Raw genomic sequence first — 19,116 nt, forward strand, 5'->3', positions numbered from 1 at the left:
TGGCGCGGGTTTAGTGCGCATGCTAAAAACGCAGCTTAGTAAAAGAAGCCCCAAGTGTTACTAATAACCATTTTGCCTGAATGTCCTGTATTTCTCTCAACATTTGTATCATATATATACTGTCTTTCACATGTGATTTTATTCTTACCACTTCATTTTGCAAGAAAAGATCCAAGAATTTAGAGAGAGGCTATTTTAGACTCCTCTAAAATGGAAACAGTAATCAGTTCCACTCTTGTGAATTGCATTTGCACCAGATAAACAATGGAGCGATAGGCTTTTTTTTTATATCAGCGGCCATGGTGGTATTAGCTACGACTCTCATAGGAATTCTATGAGCTTCAGAGCTAATACCTTCATAGCCAATGATAAAAAAAAGCCTAACGTGGCTGCATAAAAGGGAGGGGGGGGGGGAATAAATTTTTTTTTCAGGCATAGAGAGGAACTTTTTCATAATTTAAAAATTCATGTTTTTCTTGATATCTCTCAAGTAGGGTTACCAGACGTCCAGATTTCCCCGGATGGCTTTTCAAAACCCGGCACTTTGTCCGGGTTTTGAAAAGCTTCCTCTCCATCGTGTCAGGCAGGATGCAATTTGCGCATGTGCGGGTGTCATGCGATGACCAAAGCAAGCAGCGGGAGGCGAAACTAAGGCGGGACTGGGGCGGAGATGGGCAGGACTGGGGGGCTGGTCTAGGGTGTCCGGATTTTAAAATCAATTTTACTTTCAAGATACCCAAAAATGTAGAAGACAATTTCTCTTGATGCGACCTGGAGTACTTCAGTTAGGGGCTACTTTCTTTTTTGAGATATTCATTCAAGTGTGTAGTCAGGTTTCATAGAAACATAAAAATAGACGGCAGATAAGGGCCATGGCCCATCTAGTCTGCCCACCCTAATGACCCTCCCCTACCTTTGCCTAGTGAATAGATCCCACGTGTCGATCCCATTTGGCCTTAAAATCAGGCACGCTGCTGGCCTCAATCACCTGCAGTGGAAGACTATTCCAACGATCAACCACCCTTTCAGTGAAAAAGAATTTCCTGGTGTCACCTCGTAGTTTCCTGCCTCTGATTTTCCACGGATGCCCTCTTGTTGCCGTGGGTCCCTTGAAAAAGAAGATATCTTCTTCCGCTTTGATGCGGACCGTGAGATACTTGAATGTCTCGATCATGTCACCCCTCTCTCTGCGCTCCTTTAGTGAGTATAGCTGCAGTTTGTCTAACCGTTCTTCATACGGGAGATCTTTGAGTCCCGAGACCATCCGGATGGCCATTCTCTGAACCGACTCCAATCTCAGCACATCTTTGCGATAATGTGGCCTCCAGAATTGCACACAGTATTCCAGGTGGGGCCTCACCATGGATCTATATAATGGCATAATGACTTCCGGCTTACGGCTGACGAAACCCCTGCGTATGCAACCTAAGATCTGTCTTGCCTTGGATGAGGCCTGCTATATCTGACTGGCAGCCTTCATGTCCTCACTGACGATCACCCCCAAGTCTCGTTCTGCTACCGTTCTTTTTTTGAACCTAGTCATTTATTAAACTGATTTTCTGGCAACTAAGCGGGTTGCACTTTTGCCGTCGTTACAGGAAGGTTGCTAGTTGTTTTTGTTTCTAGTAATTACTGTAGTTAAATCTATGGGCTCCTTTCACTAAGGTGCGCTAAAGGAAAAATACTAACGCAAGCTCTTATGGAGGCATTAGCGTTTAGCGTGCATAAAACCACTAGCACACCTTAGTAAAAGGAGCCCTATGTTTAGCTCAGGCATTGACTTCAATGTGATTTGTTCTTTATTTTCCTTTATCCTTCTTGACAGATCTTGGTTCCATATATTTATGGTGACCTTGAGTAAACAATATAGAAAATATTTTTCTTATTTGGATAATGTGCACTTTTGTTTTCATTACTGTGTTATTTTTCTGTACAAGTTATTGCTTAGTTTGTAATGTATAATCTTATAAATAATAAAGAAACAAACAAACCGAGAAACGTGAGGGACAATGACATTGTACAAGAATCCATCAAAAGGAATGCAACATATTTCACTTAACCCCCATTTTTACAAAAATGCAGAAGAGGTTTCTCGCACCGGCCAGCACACTGAATGCTATGCGTTGCTCCGACGCTCATAGGAACTCTATGACTGTTGGAGCAGCGCAGAGCATTCAGTGCGCTGGCCGGCGCTATAAACCTCTTCTGTGTTTTTGTAAAAGGGGGGTGGGGTGGGGGGAAATATTCAAAACATACCTGCAGGGATTGACAAACGCAACCCCTGCCAGTCAGCACTTCTAGCCTACAAACAGGAACGCAACACTCGGGGCTCCTTTTGTCTAAGCTGTGATAGCGTTTTTAGCGCACGCAGCATTTTAGCGTGCGTTAAACCTGCGCTACGCGGCTAGAACTAACGCCAGCTCAATGCTGGTGTTAAGGTCTAGCGCGCGGGGCAATTTAGCACGCGCCATTCCGTGCGTTAAAGCCCTAACGCAGCTTAGTAATAGGAGCCCTCAATTTTTATACACTGTAAAAAAAATTTTTTACTTACAAATCAGAATATCTTCTTTCAAACAGGCAGCATTTCTTGCTCGCAAAAGCTAACAAAGAATTTAACATGTCCATACAGATTCCTGCTTACCTTTTCTAAAATGTTGGTGCAGTTTTCTGCGAGCCTACTTATACCTACCGTGTTTCCCCGATGGTAAGACACTGTCTTATTTTTTTTGGAAGGCCAAAATATGCTCTAGGGCTTATTTTCGGGGGGATGTCTTATTTACCCTTTCATGTCCCCTCTGTATCTCTATCCTTATTCAGTAGGTCCTGCTTACCCTTTCTCTTCTTTGTGTCACTATCTCCATTTTCAGCTTTCCCCCCCTTTTCCTTTGTTACTGCACCCTGTAGCTAGAATCTTTCCACCCTCCCTCCACTCCGGCCCAGCCCAGTATGAAATATTTCCTTTTGTTTCCCTCCCCTCTCTCTTTCTCTCTCTCTTCTGCTCCCTCACCCACGAGTCCTGCATCTGGCCCTCTCCCTTCTACCTGCACCTGGCAACACCCCCCTGCTCCGCGGCTCTCTTCAGCAACTTGTCAGCAGCGGTGATCAAGACAAGCTACCGACATCGAGGCCTTCCCTCTACGAGTCCCGCCTTTGTGGAAAAAGGAAGTTGAAACAAGCGGGACTCGCAGAGGGTAGGCCCCGACGTCAGAAGCTTGTGTCAATCGCTGCTGCTGAGTTGCCGAAGAGAGCCGCGGAGCAGGGGATGTGGCCGGAAGCAGGTAGAAGGGAGAGGGAGATAGGAAGGCTGTAGATCTCCGGAGCATGACACCGACCCCGGCCAGGATGATTTCTTTTTCAGGCGTGCATCTTACAAGTCCGGCGTCGCGGCGGGAAATAGCCATGCTGAGCAGTGAGCTCAGCACTACACAGATGAAAGCCTTGCTTTCTGATTGGTCCGGCGGCACGGCCGCCGGACCAATCAGCAAGCAAGGCTTTCATCTGTGTACGTGCTGAGCTCACTGCTCAGCATGGCTATTTCCCGCCGCGACGCCGGACTTGTAAGTTGCATGCCTGCGTGACACACTACCGGAGCCACGGCAAAGGTGGAAAAGAGCCGCATGCGGCTCTGGAGCCGCGGGTTGCCGACCCCTGCGGTAGACGGAGGGACCACACGGAGTCACCCACCGTACCACCCGATTCGGGTAAGCGCAGGTATCGGTGGGTGGCTTATTTGCGGGGGGGGGGGTGCCTTATTTTACAATTTTTTCTAAAAAGGGGGGGCTGTCTTTTTTGATGGCCCTGCCTTATCATCGGGGAAACACGGTATCTATGATGGCTTACAAGGGGGTGCTGAAAAGTTCTCAGCCCAATCAGCCAACTTCTTAAATTCTGAGCGTTATTTTTGCCACTGTAGCTGAAAAGAATGCTATCTTATTTCGTTAAGTGCCAATTTGCAGAAACAAAAGTCTCTGTTTTGACATTGTTTCAGGTCATTGATTGAATCATATCCACGCCATTTTCTTCTTGGTTGGGCTGAGACCTTTTCAGCACCCCCCTCGTATGCACTTTAGTGAATTAGCCCCACAGTGCTACTAACAAATCCGCTGGGCGCATCAGCCTTCATACGGCTTTTGGGCATATGAAACAAGAAACTTTATGGCTGATGCTTTTTTTAAAGGGCCAGTCATGTGTGTGCACATCCAGAAACGCTTTTATGTTTTAATTGTAACTTCATGGTTGAATACACTATTAAAAAAATAAAATAAAATAGGTTAGGCCCCTGCAAGAGCAGCAGCAGCAACATTTAACCTTATGCACTGTGCTCCAGATTCTTATCTCAGGAGTTAGGTTTCAAAATGAGGTTCCAGTGAACACTGAAAAGCTCTGTTAAAATGCAATACTTACTCCTGAGTGGCTAAATGCTTATATCCTGGTACTTTGGGAAAAGAGGAATGTCTAAACAGTGTAGAGTTTATGCACTGGTGTTCTGTGCAGTGTTACATCTCTCCCCTGTCCCTCCAACCACCGAAATGCTTGTAAAAACGTAAACCAGGTTAATCTGAGTGCAGCTATTCTTTGAAAGTAAATGCTTATCTCAGCTTCTTATCTGGTGGACTGGAAAGATAATGTTGTCTGGACAGTTCTTCACTAGAAACTGTTTCTTTGTGGCAGCTGCAAGGCTTGGATCACGTCAACAAATGCTTTAAATGATCTGCGTCTTTTCTGATACAGGCAAAAAGTGTCAGCACAGGTGCATTTCAGAGGTAGGCAGCACGCAAATTATAGCTTCGGATCAATTAGAGATCAAGAACCTCAGGATGCCTTAATGGGAGAAATGTGGTCTTAGGTAAAATTTTGTAATCTCTGGGGCCAATGCTCAAAGGCTCTTAATAGGGTGAAGAGTACCATAAAATCAATGCCAAATAATTACTGTGGCTCGTTACCACCAACCCTACACTTTTTCCAAATTCCCTAAACATATCCCTAGTATCTAATGACATCCATCCTGTCCCCAAATTAATGACTCCATCCCGACCTGAGAGCCACTACCCCAAATAAGTGGCCCCCTCGGCCCACTCCTCTCTCATCAGTCGCAAAGTGTCCTGGTGGTCTAACAGAAGCCCATATCTCATTTGAGGTAGGAGCGATGACCACTCACTCCTGTCTCTGGGCACCATCATCTGCAAAAGAGTGGCACGCTGCCCTGCACAGTGTATCTACTATATGAGTATTTTGTATATGGTAAACAAGTCCTGCCTAGTGCATCCCAGGATGCACTGTTTGGGGCTGGGTTCTAGACTTTTAAAAATAACTTTGTTCAAGTGGGGGATTCCGTCAAGGAACTGTTATCTGGATGGTAACATCTGGAAGAAGTAAGTGTTTTTAGGAGAAGGCCAGCAAGAGGGATGCCCACTCCCTCCTGCCAGCAGGCGTGCCTTTTTCAAAATGGCGGGCCTTCCCCTTCCCAGTGCTCTCTCCACATGCACCATTTTCCCCTCCCCTCCACATCCATTTCTCCCTCTCTCATCACTCACCCCTCCTGCAACAATTTTCTTTCCTCCCTTCCCCCCAACCCCACTCACAACTAACATGCTCTCGCCCCATGCACTCTCTATCCATCCCCTCCACCCCATATCCATTTCTCTCTCTTTCATCACTCTCATCCCTTCTGCAACAATTTTCCTTCCTTCTCTCCTCCCCATACATATTCACAATTAACATGATCTCTCTACATGCACCATTTCCCCCTCCACGTCCATTTCTCCCTCTCTCATCATTCACCCCTCCTGCAATAATTTTCCAAACTTCCCTCCTCCCAACCCCACGCACAACTAATATGCTCTCTCCCCATGCACCATCTCAACCTCCCCTCCAGTGTGCACCTCTTCCTTTCCTCCCCTTCTCCTTCAAGACTAGCAGAATCTTTCCCTTCCCCTTCTGCCAGGTCCAGCAGCACCTCTTCATCCTTCCCTTTCCCGCCTTCCCTGTCCAGCAGCACCGCTTCCTCTCCCTTCCCCATGTCCAGCAGTACCTCTCCTCCCCCTAGCAGCAGCTCACTGTGTGCTTTTAACTTCCCCACACAGCTGCTGCTAGTGTTAGTTTAGCAACGGTTTCATCAGGCAACCCGGGGGCCTTTGCTAGGCCAGCACACCTCCAACGATGCAACTTCCTCTTTTGTCAGAGGTGAGTCGGCCTAGCAAAAGTCCCAAGGCTGTGCGATGCTAGCGGCAGCTGTGTGGGGAAGTTAAAAGCACACAGTGAGCTCCCACTTCTGGTCCATGGGGGGGGGGGAGGCGGGCTGGGGAGAGAAGATGAGGAAGGTGGGAGATATGTGATAGCAGAAGGAGGGTGGGAAACATACAACGCTGGTGCCGCATACCCCCGACAATGGTACGTGCACCCCCTGGGGTACGCATTAAAACTAGAAGGCATGAATTGAGGTTGTAGGGTGGCAGACTTAGGAGTAATGTTAGGAAATTCTTTTTCACAGAGAGAGTGGTGGATGCCTGGAATACCCTCCCAAGGAAGGTGGTGGAGATGAAAATGGTGACAGATGTCGCACACCAAATACAAAGGTGTTGTCTGTATTGGACCCTTGCCGATGGACACTTCTCCCATGCAACAGAGCATACTGAATTTCACCTCCAGAACTCCTTCAGATACCGGGGAGCAGGGCCACACTGTGTCGGCAATTAAAGAGGTGACTACTACACTTGAGCCGGAAATATCTTTATTGCCCCCTGATCCATTTGTTCCTCCATGTCCAGCGGCCTCATTGACTGTCAGAAAAACCTTGATACCAAAGTACATTACATTAGGAATTTCTATTCCGCCATTACCTTGCGGTTCAAGGCGGATTACAAAAGAGTTAAAGAGGGTGTTTTACAAAAAGATTTCTGGTCCTTTTGGGGAAAAAAAGAGTAGAGCAGGTTGATTTGGGGGCTCGGGGGGTTAGAGGGTTGAAAGAAGGAAGCTTGAGAGGTTTGGACTTTTTCAGGGATATTTTGAAAAGTATAGTCTTTATTTGTTTTCTGAAAGTAGTTGCTTGGGTTCTATCTGTTGAGGGGCAAAAAAGTCTTTAGTGGGAACCATTGTTGTAGGGAAGATACTAGGGGCTGGATCTCAGCTTGTAGCCTACCCGGAGGTAACCCTAGAAGATATCTGGAAAATGCTACAAAGACTGGATGGGACTGTATTAAAATCTGCAGAAGAAATAACTGCTTGGGTATGTAAAATAGACTCTCTTATTAAACCTGTTGAAGATATTAAGAGAGAAAATCTTTCCCAGTTTGCCTGTGTTAATGAAGAAATATCCTCTTTAAAGATAAGATCTCAGTACATAGAAGATTGGAGCAATTGGAGAATTATAACAGGAGACTTAGGGCTCCTTTTACTAAGCTGTGATAGCGTTTTTAGCGTGCGCAGACTTGCCATGTGCGCTAAACCCGTGCTACGCGGCTAGAACTAACACCAGCTCCCTTATCTTTTACGGTCTAAGAAGAAAATGTAAAATTACTAATTGTTTGTATTATGTCTTATAATATTTTTCTTTCCATTTTTCTCAAACAAGTGTTATTTTTATAAACTTTCTTATAAATAAAGAAAAAAAGAAAACGGTGACGGAATTCATAAAAGCTTGGGATGAATACAGAAGATCTCTAATTGGAAAATGAATAGTATAAAACAAACTAAGGCTGGTACTGGGCAATCCTGTATGGTCTATGTCCCATATACAGTGATTTGGATTAGGATGAGCTGGGGAGGGCTTTGATAGAAGCTCCAGTGACAGGATGATTAGGACAGGCTGGAGTGGGCTTCAATGGCAACTCCAGCAGAGGGAACCTAAAGACAGTATCAGTTGGTCTTCTAAAGTCTATTACCCAGAAATATTAAAGAAAAGACAATTTAACCATGAATATACCATACTGATTCTTGTATCCCACAAATGTTGACTAGGAGGAATCATTGCAGCTTACATACTATTAGAAATGATACAGACCACATATTGAATACGTTATAACAGGTCAGTGCAGTGAAGAGAATAGATGCATTTTCCGTGCCTTCCTGAACTGGAAGTATGATCATAAGGACATAAGAATTGCCGTTGCAGGGTCAGACCAGTAGTCCATCATGCCCAGCAGTCCGCTCACGTGGCGACCCTTAGGTCAAAGACCAGTGCCCTAACTGAGACTAGCTTTACCTGTGTGCGTTCTGGTTCAGCAGGAACTTGTCTAACTTTGTCTTGAATCCCTGGAGGGTGTTTTCCCTTATAACAGCCTCCTGAAAAGCGTTCCAGTTTTCTACCACTCTCTGGGTGAAGAAGAACTTCCTTATGTTTGTACAGAATCTATCCCCTTTTAACTTTAGAGTGCCCTCTCGTTCTCTCTACCTATGTGGTAAGTCGTCGTAAGTTGCTTGGGAGTTCGTTCCAGACTTTGGGTCCTTGGAATCCAAATGTGATCTCGAAGAGTGTGACTATTGGGCAGACTAGATGGACGATTCAGGTCTTTATCTGCTGTCATTTACTATTGTTACTATGCATATGTCATTCGCCTTCTTAGCTGGTAGCTACGAGAAGGACTCATCCCACTAGTGCACCACTGCTGTCTCTTCTGTGTTCCTTCCTGTGGCTTAGAACCTGGTGTGTGTACCTTCATGTTTTACTTCCGGGTTTTGGGCAGGGTTGGGGGAACCTGGATGTCTGCTCCTTCCAGCCTGGGACCAGACATGCTCCCCACCATCAGGACACCCCCCTCAAAGCCTCCTTCATGTCCTCCACATAGGCCAGTTTCTTTTTTAATACTTGGTCACATTAATTGTCAACTAGGAAAATTTCAGAGCAGAGCTTGAAGACTACTCTAGCAGCAGGCCTATATGAGAAGCCAGCTGAAGTGCAGGGAATTACTCTGAGAATGGTGATAATTGACAAATGCCACACAAAGGAGCAGAGGAAGGTTATCAAAGTTAGAAGCCTTTCTCAAATCCACCAAAAATGTAACATTTGTTAGCTGCAAACAAGAGAAGCATGAATCCATTGACAATTTTGTTATACTGTTGAGACAGAAAGTGGCAGCACAAGAGAGAGGCCTGCTGAAAGATTAACTTATTTAGGATAAAATTGTTCTTGGCATTGCCAATGAGTACATACTTCACTGTTTCTCAAGAGAATTCGGCTTGACTCTGAATACAGCCATTGAAAAGTGTCATGCTGCAGTATTCACTGACTTCCAATCGTGCCATTTTAGATAGGTCATGGATGTGGGAAGTGAAAACTTACAGAAAATGGACATATTTTGCAAGAGCGGCTCCTCTCTCCACAGAAAAATGATGAAAAAATGTATAGGATAAACACGTGGATAATAGCAAAATACAGCTATGGTACTGTGCAAATCTCAATGGTTCAAAAGTATATCAAAGGATGGTTTGCATTTAGAAGCATGTGCATGGTCAACCCATACATGCAATACCCAGTGATTGCAAGGCCCTCTGACTATGTAGTGTCTGCAGAGAAAAACATGTATCTGGGTCCTCTGACAACCATACATGTGCGCTTCTAGATGTCCAGCAGCCATATTATCGTACATGCAGTTCTAGACATACAGCATCTTCTGTCAAGCCTCCAGTGGCAGCAATAAACATCAAGATAGAAACATAGAAAAATGAAGGCAGATAAAGAACATATGGCCTATCTAGTATTCTTAACCATGCCTTCTACTATCCCCTCCTTTCAGACAAGACGGGTGGTAGCTTGAGTCCCGTAATTCTGCTCAAGCCCACACCTCCATCTCAAGAGCAGACTGGGGGACCTGGGGGACATCAGCTGCCAAGGCCAGACACAAGACATATTGTTTCAGGTTCACCTCTGCAGCTACTAATCTGTCTGGAGCAAAATGCCCTCATCCCATGGATCATGGTATTTATCCTGAAACCCCCAAGCCAAGGTAGTTATTTGAAATCAGATAGCAGTTCCAGTTCCTCAGAGGCCTTCACACACATCTACCACATAATGGGCCTCACGGGCAACATTGTAGAAGGGATCAGGATGAAGATATGAACACACAGAGGCAATGAGGCAGCTGGGGGTATATATCTAGGTCCCCCCCCCCATCCCAGCCCCTCTATCCATGGTCCTCCTGGAACCTGTAAACCTGGATGCCACTTTCCATAGGCCCCAAGTAGGTATAGTCAGTGTGCTGACTTCATAATACAGGATACCCCAACAAACATCTTTATATTTATTGCATCACTGTAATATGTAAATGCAGTACAAACTAAAAATTATGGAGTCATAATGTTATATGGAAGGCCATTTTTGATAAAACATCTAAATCCAAATTTAGATGTTTTAAGGAAGACACAATAATATCCAATATAAACATGCCCATTTTCAAAACTGCACAATGTCTATTTTGTTTTTTCGAAAATGGATGTGTTTCTGCATCTATGTTTTTGAACCATTAAAAAAACAACAACAACAACACACACATATCCAAATGAAAAAAATGCACAGAACAAGCCATTGGGATGTAAGAGGGGCCAGCATGTTTAGTAGACTGGCCACAGAGACATCCCAGTAAAGCAGTGGGACACCTTAGGGGGCACTGCAGTGAACTTCACATAAAAGGTCACAGGTGCACATCTTGCCATAACTTCCTTTTGGTGTATAGTGAACCCTGAAAAAAATCACTAAAACCTACTGGACTCAACTGTACACCACAACAATAGCCCTTATACCTATAGGTGGCACCTATATGTGGGTACAGTAGGTTTTGGCAGGCTCACACTCTCTACCACAAGTGTAGTAATTAGAATGGGATATGAACCTGGATCCCCATCTCAATGGTTCACAAATGCTATAAAAAAAAGTCCTTGCTTTTTCACTCACACGGGCATGCTAGAGAGCCTGTAAATTCCAGTGGCAGCTCTCTCAACATTTTCTCTCATACATTTACTGACCTTTTCCCTATTCCCATAGAGCAATTAAACATCACTTCTTTTATATTCGCTACTATCCAACAAGCATTTATACTGTGCTCTACTTACTCTGTAACGATGAAAGTTTTTGACATTTCCAGCAAGTCTCGCTCACAAACTTTTTTCCCTTCACAATTCTTAAATCATTATCTCTATTAAGTTCTTCACTGTTTCTCTTACAAACAACACTCAAAATCTCATTGCACTCACACACAACCTTTCTCTATCTAGTACCCGTCCAAACTGCATAAGGCACTTATTTTCAAAAGAGAAAAATGTCTCCAAAGCAGCACAAAATGGTATATGGACGCTTTTCATTGGAAAACTTCCAAGTCATGATTTTCAAAATATTGGGGCATGTTTTGGGCACCCCCCCTCAAATTTAGACATTTTTCAAGGATAATGGAATAAGATAAAAATGTCAAGAGCAGAAATCGGAATGTTTTGATCTGGACCTCTCTCATCATTGACAATAAATTAAATTATCATTACCAGATAAGCGCCGTTGTCAAAAATTGCTTTTACAAACTATGAATGATCCGATCTTTAGCCAACTTTCTAGATCCATCCTCTCTCAATATTTTAGTTCATTCACTAGTAATTTAAAAACTCGATTACTGCAGCTCCTTGTACATCGGAATATCTCAAAAAGAAATCAAACAACTCCAACTAATCCAAAATACAGCTATTAAAATCATCACTAATTCTAAGAAATATGACCATGCTTCTCCGTTATTGAAAAATGCCCATTGGCTCTCTATCCGTCATAGAATCGCTTTCAAAGTTACATTACTTACATTTAAAACACTTCAGTCCAGAGAACTGTCCTTCATTGCTAATTTACCGTATTTTCTCGCATATAACGCGCGCGTTATACGTGGTTTTTACGTACCGCGCACACCCTTGCGCGTTATACGCGTGAGCGCATTGTACAAAATTTTTTTTACATAGTTCCCCCCCACGTCTGATTCACCCCCCCCCCCCGCAGGACCGCTCGCACCCCCACCCCGAAGGACTGTTCGCACGCACCCGCACCCCCACCCCGAAGGACCGCTCGCACGCACTCCCACCCGCACCCACACCCCCACCCTGAAGGACCGCTCGCACCCCCACAGCCTCCCGACCCCCCCCCCATCATGTAGAAGCTCCTACCGGTGTCCTGCTGCTTCCTCTTGGCGGTCCCGACACGATCGGGGCAAGAGGGAGCTCAAGCCCTCTTGCCCCAGACAACCGCGGCACCCCCGACACGATCGGGGCAAGAGGGAGCTCAAGCCCTCTTGCCCCCCTGACTATCCCGACACGATCGGGGCAAAAGGGAGCCCAAGCCCTCTTTCCCCGTCGACTCCCCAACTCCCCGACAATATCGGGCCAGGAGGGAGCCCAAGTCCTCCTGGCCCTGGCGGCCCCCCCCCCCCCCGCTAGTTGTTCGGGCCAGGAGGGAGCCCAAACCCTCCTGGCCACGGTGACACCCCTACCCCCCCCCCGCACTACATTACGGGCAGGAGGGATCCCAGGCCCTCCTGCCCTCGACGCAAAGCCCCCTCCCCCCAATGACCGCCCCCCCCAAGAACCTCCGACCGCCCCCCCAGCCGACCCGCGACCCCCCTGGCCGACCCCCATGACACCCCCACCCCCCTTCCCCATACCTTTGTATAGTTGGCCGGACAGACGGGAGCCAAACCCGCCTGTCCGGCAGGCAGCCAACGACGGAATGAGGGCGGATTGGCCCATCCGTCCCAAAGCTCCACCTACTGGTGGGGCCTAAGGCGCCTGGGCCAATCAGAATAGGCCCGGGAGCCTTAGGTCCCACCTGGGGGCGGGGCCTGAGGCACATGGGCTCAACCCGACCATGTGCCCAAGGCCCCGCCCCCAGGAGGGACCTAAGGCTCCCGGGCCTATTCTGATTGGCCCAGGCGCCTTAGGCCCCACCAGTAGGCGGAGCTTTGGGATGGATGGGCCAATCCGGCCTCATTCCGTCATTGGCTGCCTGCCGGACAGGCGGGTTTGGCTCCCGTCTGTCCGGCCAACTATACAAAGGTACGGGGAAGGGGGGTGGGGGTGTCGTGGGTCGGCTGGGGGGGCGGTCGGAGGTTCTTGGGGGGGCGGTCGTTGGGGGGGGGGGGGTTTGCGTCGAGGGCAGGAGGGCCTGGGATCCCTCCTGCCCGTAATGTAGTGCGGGGTGGGGATAGGGGGTCGCCGTGGCCAGGAGGGTTTGGGCTCCCTCCTGGCCCGAACAACTAGCGGGGGGGGGGGGGGTTCGCAAGAGCCAGGAGGACTTGGGCTCCCTCCTGGCCCGATATTGTCGGGGAGTTGGGGAGTCGGCGGGGCAGGAGGGCTTGGGCTCCCTTTTGCCCCGATCATGTCGGGGAGTCGGGGGGGCAAGAGGGCTTGAGCTCCCTCTTGCCCCGATCGTGTCGGGGGTGCCGCGGTTGGCTGGGGCAAGAGGGCTTGAGCTCCCTCTTGCCCCGATCGTGTCAGGGGTGCCGCGGTTGGCTGGGGCAAGAGGGCTTGAGCTCCCTCTTGCCCCGATCGTGTCGGGGAGTCGGGACCGCTAAGAGGAAGCAGCAGGACACCGGTAGGAGCTTCTACATGATGGGGGGGTCGGGAGGCTGTGGGGGTGCGAGCGGTCCTTCAGGGTGGGGGTGCGGGTGCGGGTGGGAGTGCGTGCGAGCGGTCCTTCGGGGTGGGGGTGCGAGTGCCTGCGAGAGGTCCTTCGGGGTGGGGGTGCGAGCAGTCCTGGGGGGGGTGAATCGGACGTCGGGGGGGGCATCAGGCTTTCAGGGTGGGGACAGGACTTCAAGGGGGAGAGGAGAGTCGGGCGGGCGAAAGGAGAGTCGGGGTGGCCAGAGGAGAGTCGGGGCGGGCGAAAGGAGAGTCAGGCGGCGACGGGAGAGTCGGGCAGCATGCGCGGTATACGGGTGTGCGCGGTATATAAAAATTTCTGTACATAAATGTGTGTTTTTTGCACGCTATACCCGTGTGCGCGTTTTACACGGGTGCGCGTTATCTATGTGAAAATACGGTACTTATCCCTGATATCCCATTTAGAACTCTCAGATCTTCTTCCCAAAACGTAAAGCTCCTTTTACAAAGACGCGCTAGCATTTTTAGCGCACGCACCGGATTAGCGCACGCTATAGCACGTGCTAGCTGAAAAACTACCGCCTGCTCAAGAGGAGGCGGTAGCGGCTAGCGCATATGGCATTTTAGCGCGCGCTATTCCACACGTTAAGGCCCTAACGTACCTTCGTAAAAGGAGCCCTTACTTTTCATGCCTAATCTTAATACGTTTGGCACTTGCCGGGACTCCTGTTTCGCCGTAACTGCTTCCCTCACTTGGAATATTCTCCCTCCCCCCACTCCCACATTAGAGAGGAAGCAAGTGTAGATAAATTTAAAGGAGCTCTTAAAGCTTTTTTATATAAAGACGCCTTTGAACAATGATCTAATCTCCTACTTTCCTCCCTCTCCATTCCATGTGGATAATCAACAGTTTGAATAAAACTCCTACCCCCTCCCCTTTGTTCTATCCTTCTTTTTTGTTTTTTCTCCTTTATTATACCTTATTGTAGTTCACCCTTAGTCCTTTTGTGCCATGTTAGTCCATTCTGTCTTTGTATCTGATATGTATTTTTGTTATGTACCCCCTGATTTTAAATATTTTGTATAATCGCTTAGTATTATGATAGGCGATAGATCAAATAACCATTAAACTTGAAACTTGACATTTCCAGCAAGTCGCGCTCACAAACTGTTTTCCCTTCACAATTCTCATTTCATTATCTCTATTTATTTTGAACATTTATAGCCCACCTAAGAACTAAGCAGGTTCCAATAAACATACGTAATAAAAATTACACATACAGAGTATTACATAAACAAAACTATGTAAAAGATTTTCATAAAAATCAATACATAAATAACTTTGTAAATCATCATCCTGTCACAAAAGCTTGCTGTGTACACTCAACTGATAGACATTTATGCTTATTAAATGGATACTTCTGCCCCCATATAACGAGAACAAAGATGTCCATTCCTGTATGTATGACATGCTTTAGAAAAGGGGCTACATCTGCAAAGCATGTTCTAAAATACTAGCAGACCTTCACATGTCCCATGACCCAGCCTGGACATCTCAGTTTTGATATTTATGTCTTTTCTAAAATCTGCCTCCACACGTGCTCATATGTAGGTGCATTTCAGCCGCAATTTCTGCTGCATTTGTGAAGCTATTTTATAAAAACTTATAGGTGCCTATGTTGTATTTTAGAATAGCCCCAAAATAGGTGCCTACTTTTCCTTTCAACCTGGGTGTCCTCTTACAAAATTACCTAAGAGGGTAGTTTTATAACAAGTCACGAGAAGGCACGAAGGTCCTTATTCCCAGGTGATTTTATAAAGACTAGGGCTGTACATCGATTAATCATGATTAATCACAATTAACATTTTTAATCACATAAAGCTTCCCCCCCCCTCATATTTCCTTCTGTACTTGTACAATGGCAAATATAGACAGCAGAAGTAAATTTTCAGAAGCAACATGTTTTAATTACTAAAATGAAAATAAATCTTTTTTTTTTTTTTTAACCTTTATTGCTTGGTGATTTTATTTTTCTAATCATTTTATTCCATCTTTAAAATCACCAGGCAACAAAGATAGGAAAAATGACTTATTTTCGTTTTAGTAATTAAAACATGTCGGTTCTGAGAATTTACTTCTGCTGTCTATATTTGCCCCTATACGAGTATAGAAGGAAATGTGAGGGGGGTGCTTTATGCAATTAAAATTTTTCATTGTGATTAATTGATGTGCAGCCCAAATAAAGACACATAGGTGGTAGAAAATTTGGTTTGATTAAAGTCACATAATGGCATAATAATTCAGGCGGTCTGCTGACTTATTTTCAATTTGAGTTGAGTTTGTTTAAGATTTGCACAAGAGGTGGTTAATTATATTATGGCGGTCGGGACGGTCCCAGCGTCCCAGCAGCAATACCAGTTTGGATTTATCCTACCCATTACAATTGCGGGTCTGAGCACTTCACAAAATGTGTGTTCACAGACAAACAATTTTTATTACGACACTGTGATTATATTCGTATATATTAGTCAGTACCTCAGTGGTATTATTTAAATCTCCCCTGGAGCTTGTTGCATTGATTAAAGTCACAACATTTATTCCTTCTTGGCACATACACGTGCATTTTATAAACAATGCTGATAATTCTCAACTCTGTGCAAGAACACACCTACACTTGACTCATGTAACAGCACATGCTTTCTTGGCACCATGTGGGCTTTTACATGTGCATCCCCGGGGTAATTTTATAAAAATCCTTGCATGCATGAAAAGGACTGTATGCATGAAAAGCATTTTAAAAAATTACCCCGTAGGTAAGAGTCAGAAAATCTTAGTTGCCAAATTCTTGACCTGCCCAGAATTCTTTAGATAGCTCCCTATTTCTCCACTCCATTTAGAATATCCCGTGTCAGTATCAAGTGCAAAAAGGCAAACATTTCCTTCTGGCCTTGCTGCAGTGCTGTTTATGAAAATGTTGACTTGAACAGAATTAAAACCAGGTCTGGTCCCTGAGTGGCTAATGTAGGAATTAATTAAGTGTGGTCTTACCTTAGGCATCTGGCCCTAATTATCAACATGCTGCACGTCATAGTATTGAAACACTGAAACACTAAACATTGCCCTCTAGTAAATATAGGAGCCCCAATACCGGAATTGATGTTATTTATACTAAGCATTATGTGGGTTGGGCGGGGCGCAATTATATAAAGAAGGCAAAAAGGTAGGTGCCTAACTGCTGGATGCTAAGCATAAATTCTATAATAGGTTCTGGGTACCCAGATTCCATTATTAGAATACTAGGCACTTATACATCATCAACATGTAAGTCTACCCAAATATGCCATGTTTATGCAGGTATAAATGCATGTGACTAAATTCAGAACTTTATAAATCAATTTTGAGTCAGTAGTGAACACTAATGTATAGTAGAGGCTTCTGTTACTACTGAAGGCTTATACTGTGCTGTATATTTAACATTTAATAGATGGTCCCTTCTCAGAAGAGCTTACAATCTAATTTGGACAGTCAGACAGGACATATAGGGATTGGGGAGTTTCTAGCAGCCTCGATAAAATGTTTTTTTGGGGGTTTTTTTTACTTGGATTTAAATACTGCTAGAGACAGAGCCTGATAAAATGAACTCTGCTCCAGGCATACGGGGCAGCAAGATAGAAGGGACGGAGCCTGGAGGAGAGAGTTGCACGGAGCCAGAACTCAAGCCTGTCCCTACCTGTCCCCACTGAAATCAAACCTATCCTCATCCGCCCCTGTTGGGAATCAGATCTATCCCCATCAGAATCCCTTTCATCGTAGCCTGTCCCTATAAACTTCAAAAGTAGTTATTTCTTTTAATGATGCTACTGAATTAGAGGATCTGGTTATGAACCATTTACAAATAAGCAAAGATACTTTATTAATCTCAAACTATTAATTGGGAAGAATACATACTTTGAAAATGAGTCTCTGCCAGAGCCTCTAATGTAAATATAAAATATAAATACTCCAGCTGTTGAGGACCCCCAAGCTATGCCAGCTGAAGACCTCAAAAGGCGACCAAATACCCCCCCCCACCACCACCACCACCAAGTCCGACAACAGCAGCAATATCCCTAAACCACAGATGCTGGCATCTCAGTGGCTCAAGGATGCCGCCAGTGACTGCCATGCTTGTTAGAAGGAAGTTCTGGCCATCCCAGAGGAGGTCTCCAGTCAGAGGTGCCCAGGGATCCCAACCAGCTACTGCACAGGACAGAAATACTTCAACACTGGAGAAATAAGAACAGAAATGTATTTCCTTTTCTTTTGAACACAATGCAAACACATTTATTTATTCAATTTTCTATACTGTTCTCCCAGGGGAGCTCCGAACGGTTTACATGAATTTATTCAGGTACTCAAGCATTTTTATGTCTGTCCTGGTTGGCTCACAATCTATCTAATGTACCTGAGGCAATGGGGTGATTAACTGACTTGCCCAGGGTCACAAGGAACAGCGTGGGTTTGAACCCACAACCTCAGGGTGCTGAGGCTGTAGCTTAACTACTGTGCCACATACTCCCCAACCTATCTGCTATGTATATTTCGCAAAGCTAACATAGTTCAGTCAATAAATTCATATCAAATCATCCCATATGTCCAGCCCTCATACTATATACAAAACAATGAGAAAATTGAGAATAGTACAGAACACGGCTGTCCGTCTAATATTCGGGCTAAAGAAAAGTGATCATGTTAGTCCCTACTATAGATTGCTCCACTGGTTACTGGTGGAGACACGAGTAATATTTAAATTTTCTTGTAATTGTTTTAAGTTGAATTGGGGACTGGCCCCTACCTATCTTCTGTCTCATTTTGTGCTATACAACCCCACAAGGATAACCAGAAATTGTAATCTATTTGCTTATCCAAAGATTATTGGTTGTAGATACAGGTCTTTTTTGGACAGGACTTTTACGTTTCAAGGAAGTAAACAACAGTCCTGGTTAGGTAATTGCATTAGTGGAGCCAGGTTGACCTATAGCACATTTCAGAAGGAAATTAAGACTCTACTAGTTGATAGATTTATTTCCTAAATAGAAGTTACACTAATTGCAATATTTCTACTCTGATTATCATTAAGAAACATATTGTACTTTTGCTATTTGTATTTTGTACTTCGCTGATTGTCCAGCCCTCTAAAATGTAAACCGCTGAGAAATCATTTGATTGTGGCGGTATAGAAGAATAAAGTTATGTTATGTTATGTTACTATAATTTATGGGAATGGTGTACTTTTTTTATTTTATGATGAGCCACAGTCAGAAACACACACCAGACGCACTTTGCACAGTACCAGCACCCCCGGACCAGCTGGCAATTTTTGGTTATCAAAAGCCGGTGCTGTGCTTGGGGAATCAGTTGGCAATGATAAGGAATCGCCGGAAGTGGTCCTTTAAATATTGATGAGTCCATTTTACCACCACTTTAATATTTATGACCTCATTGTAATACATTTGCATGGCATAGTCAGAGTCTGCCAGGAAGCTCAGAAAAGACCACGGTGAGCCATTCTGATAATC

Source organism: Geotrypetes seraphini, chromosome 2 (genome assembly GCF_902459505.1).
Source record: "Geotrypetes seraphini chromosome 2, aGeoSer1.1, whole genome shotgun sequence".
NCBI classification, from domain to species: domain Eukaryota; kingdom Metazoa; phylum Chordata; class Amphibia; order Gymnophiona; family Dermophiidae; genus Geotrypetes; species Geotrypetes seraphini.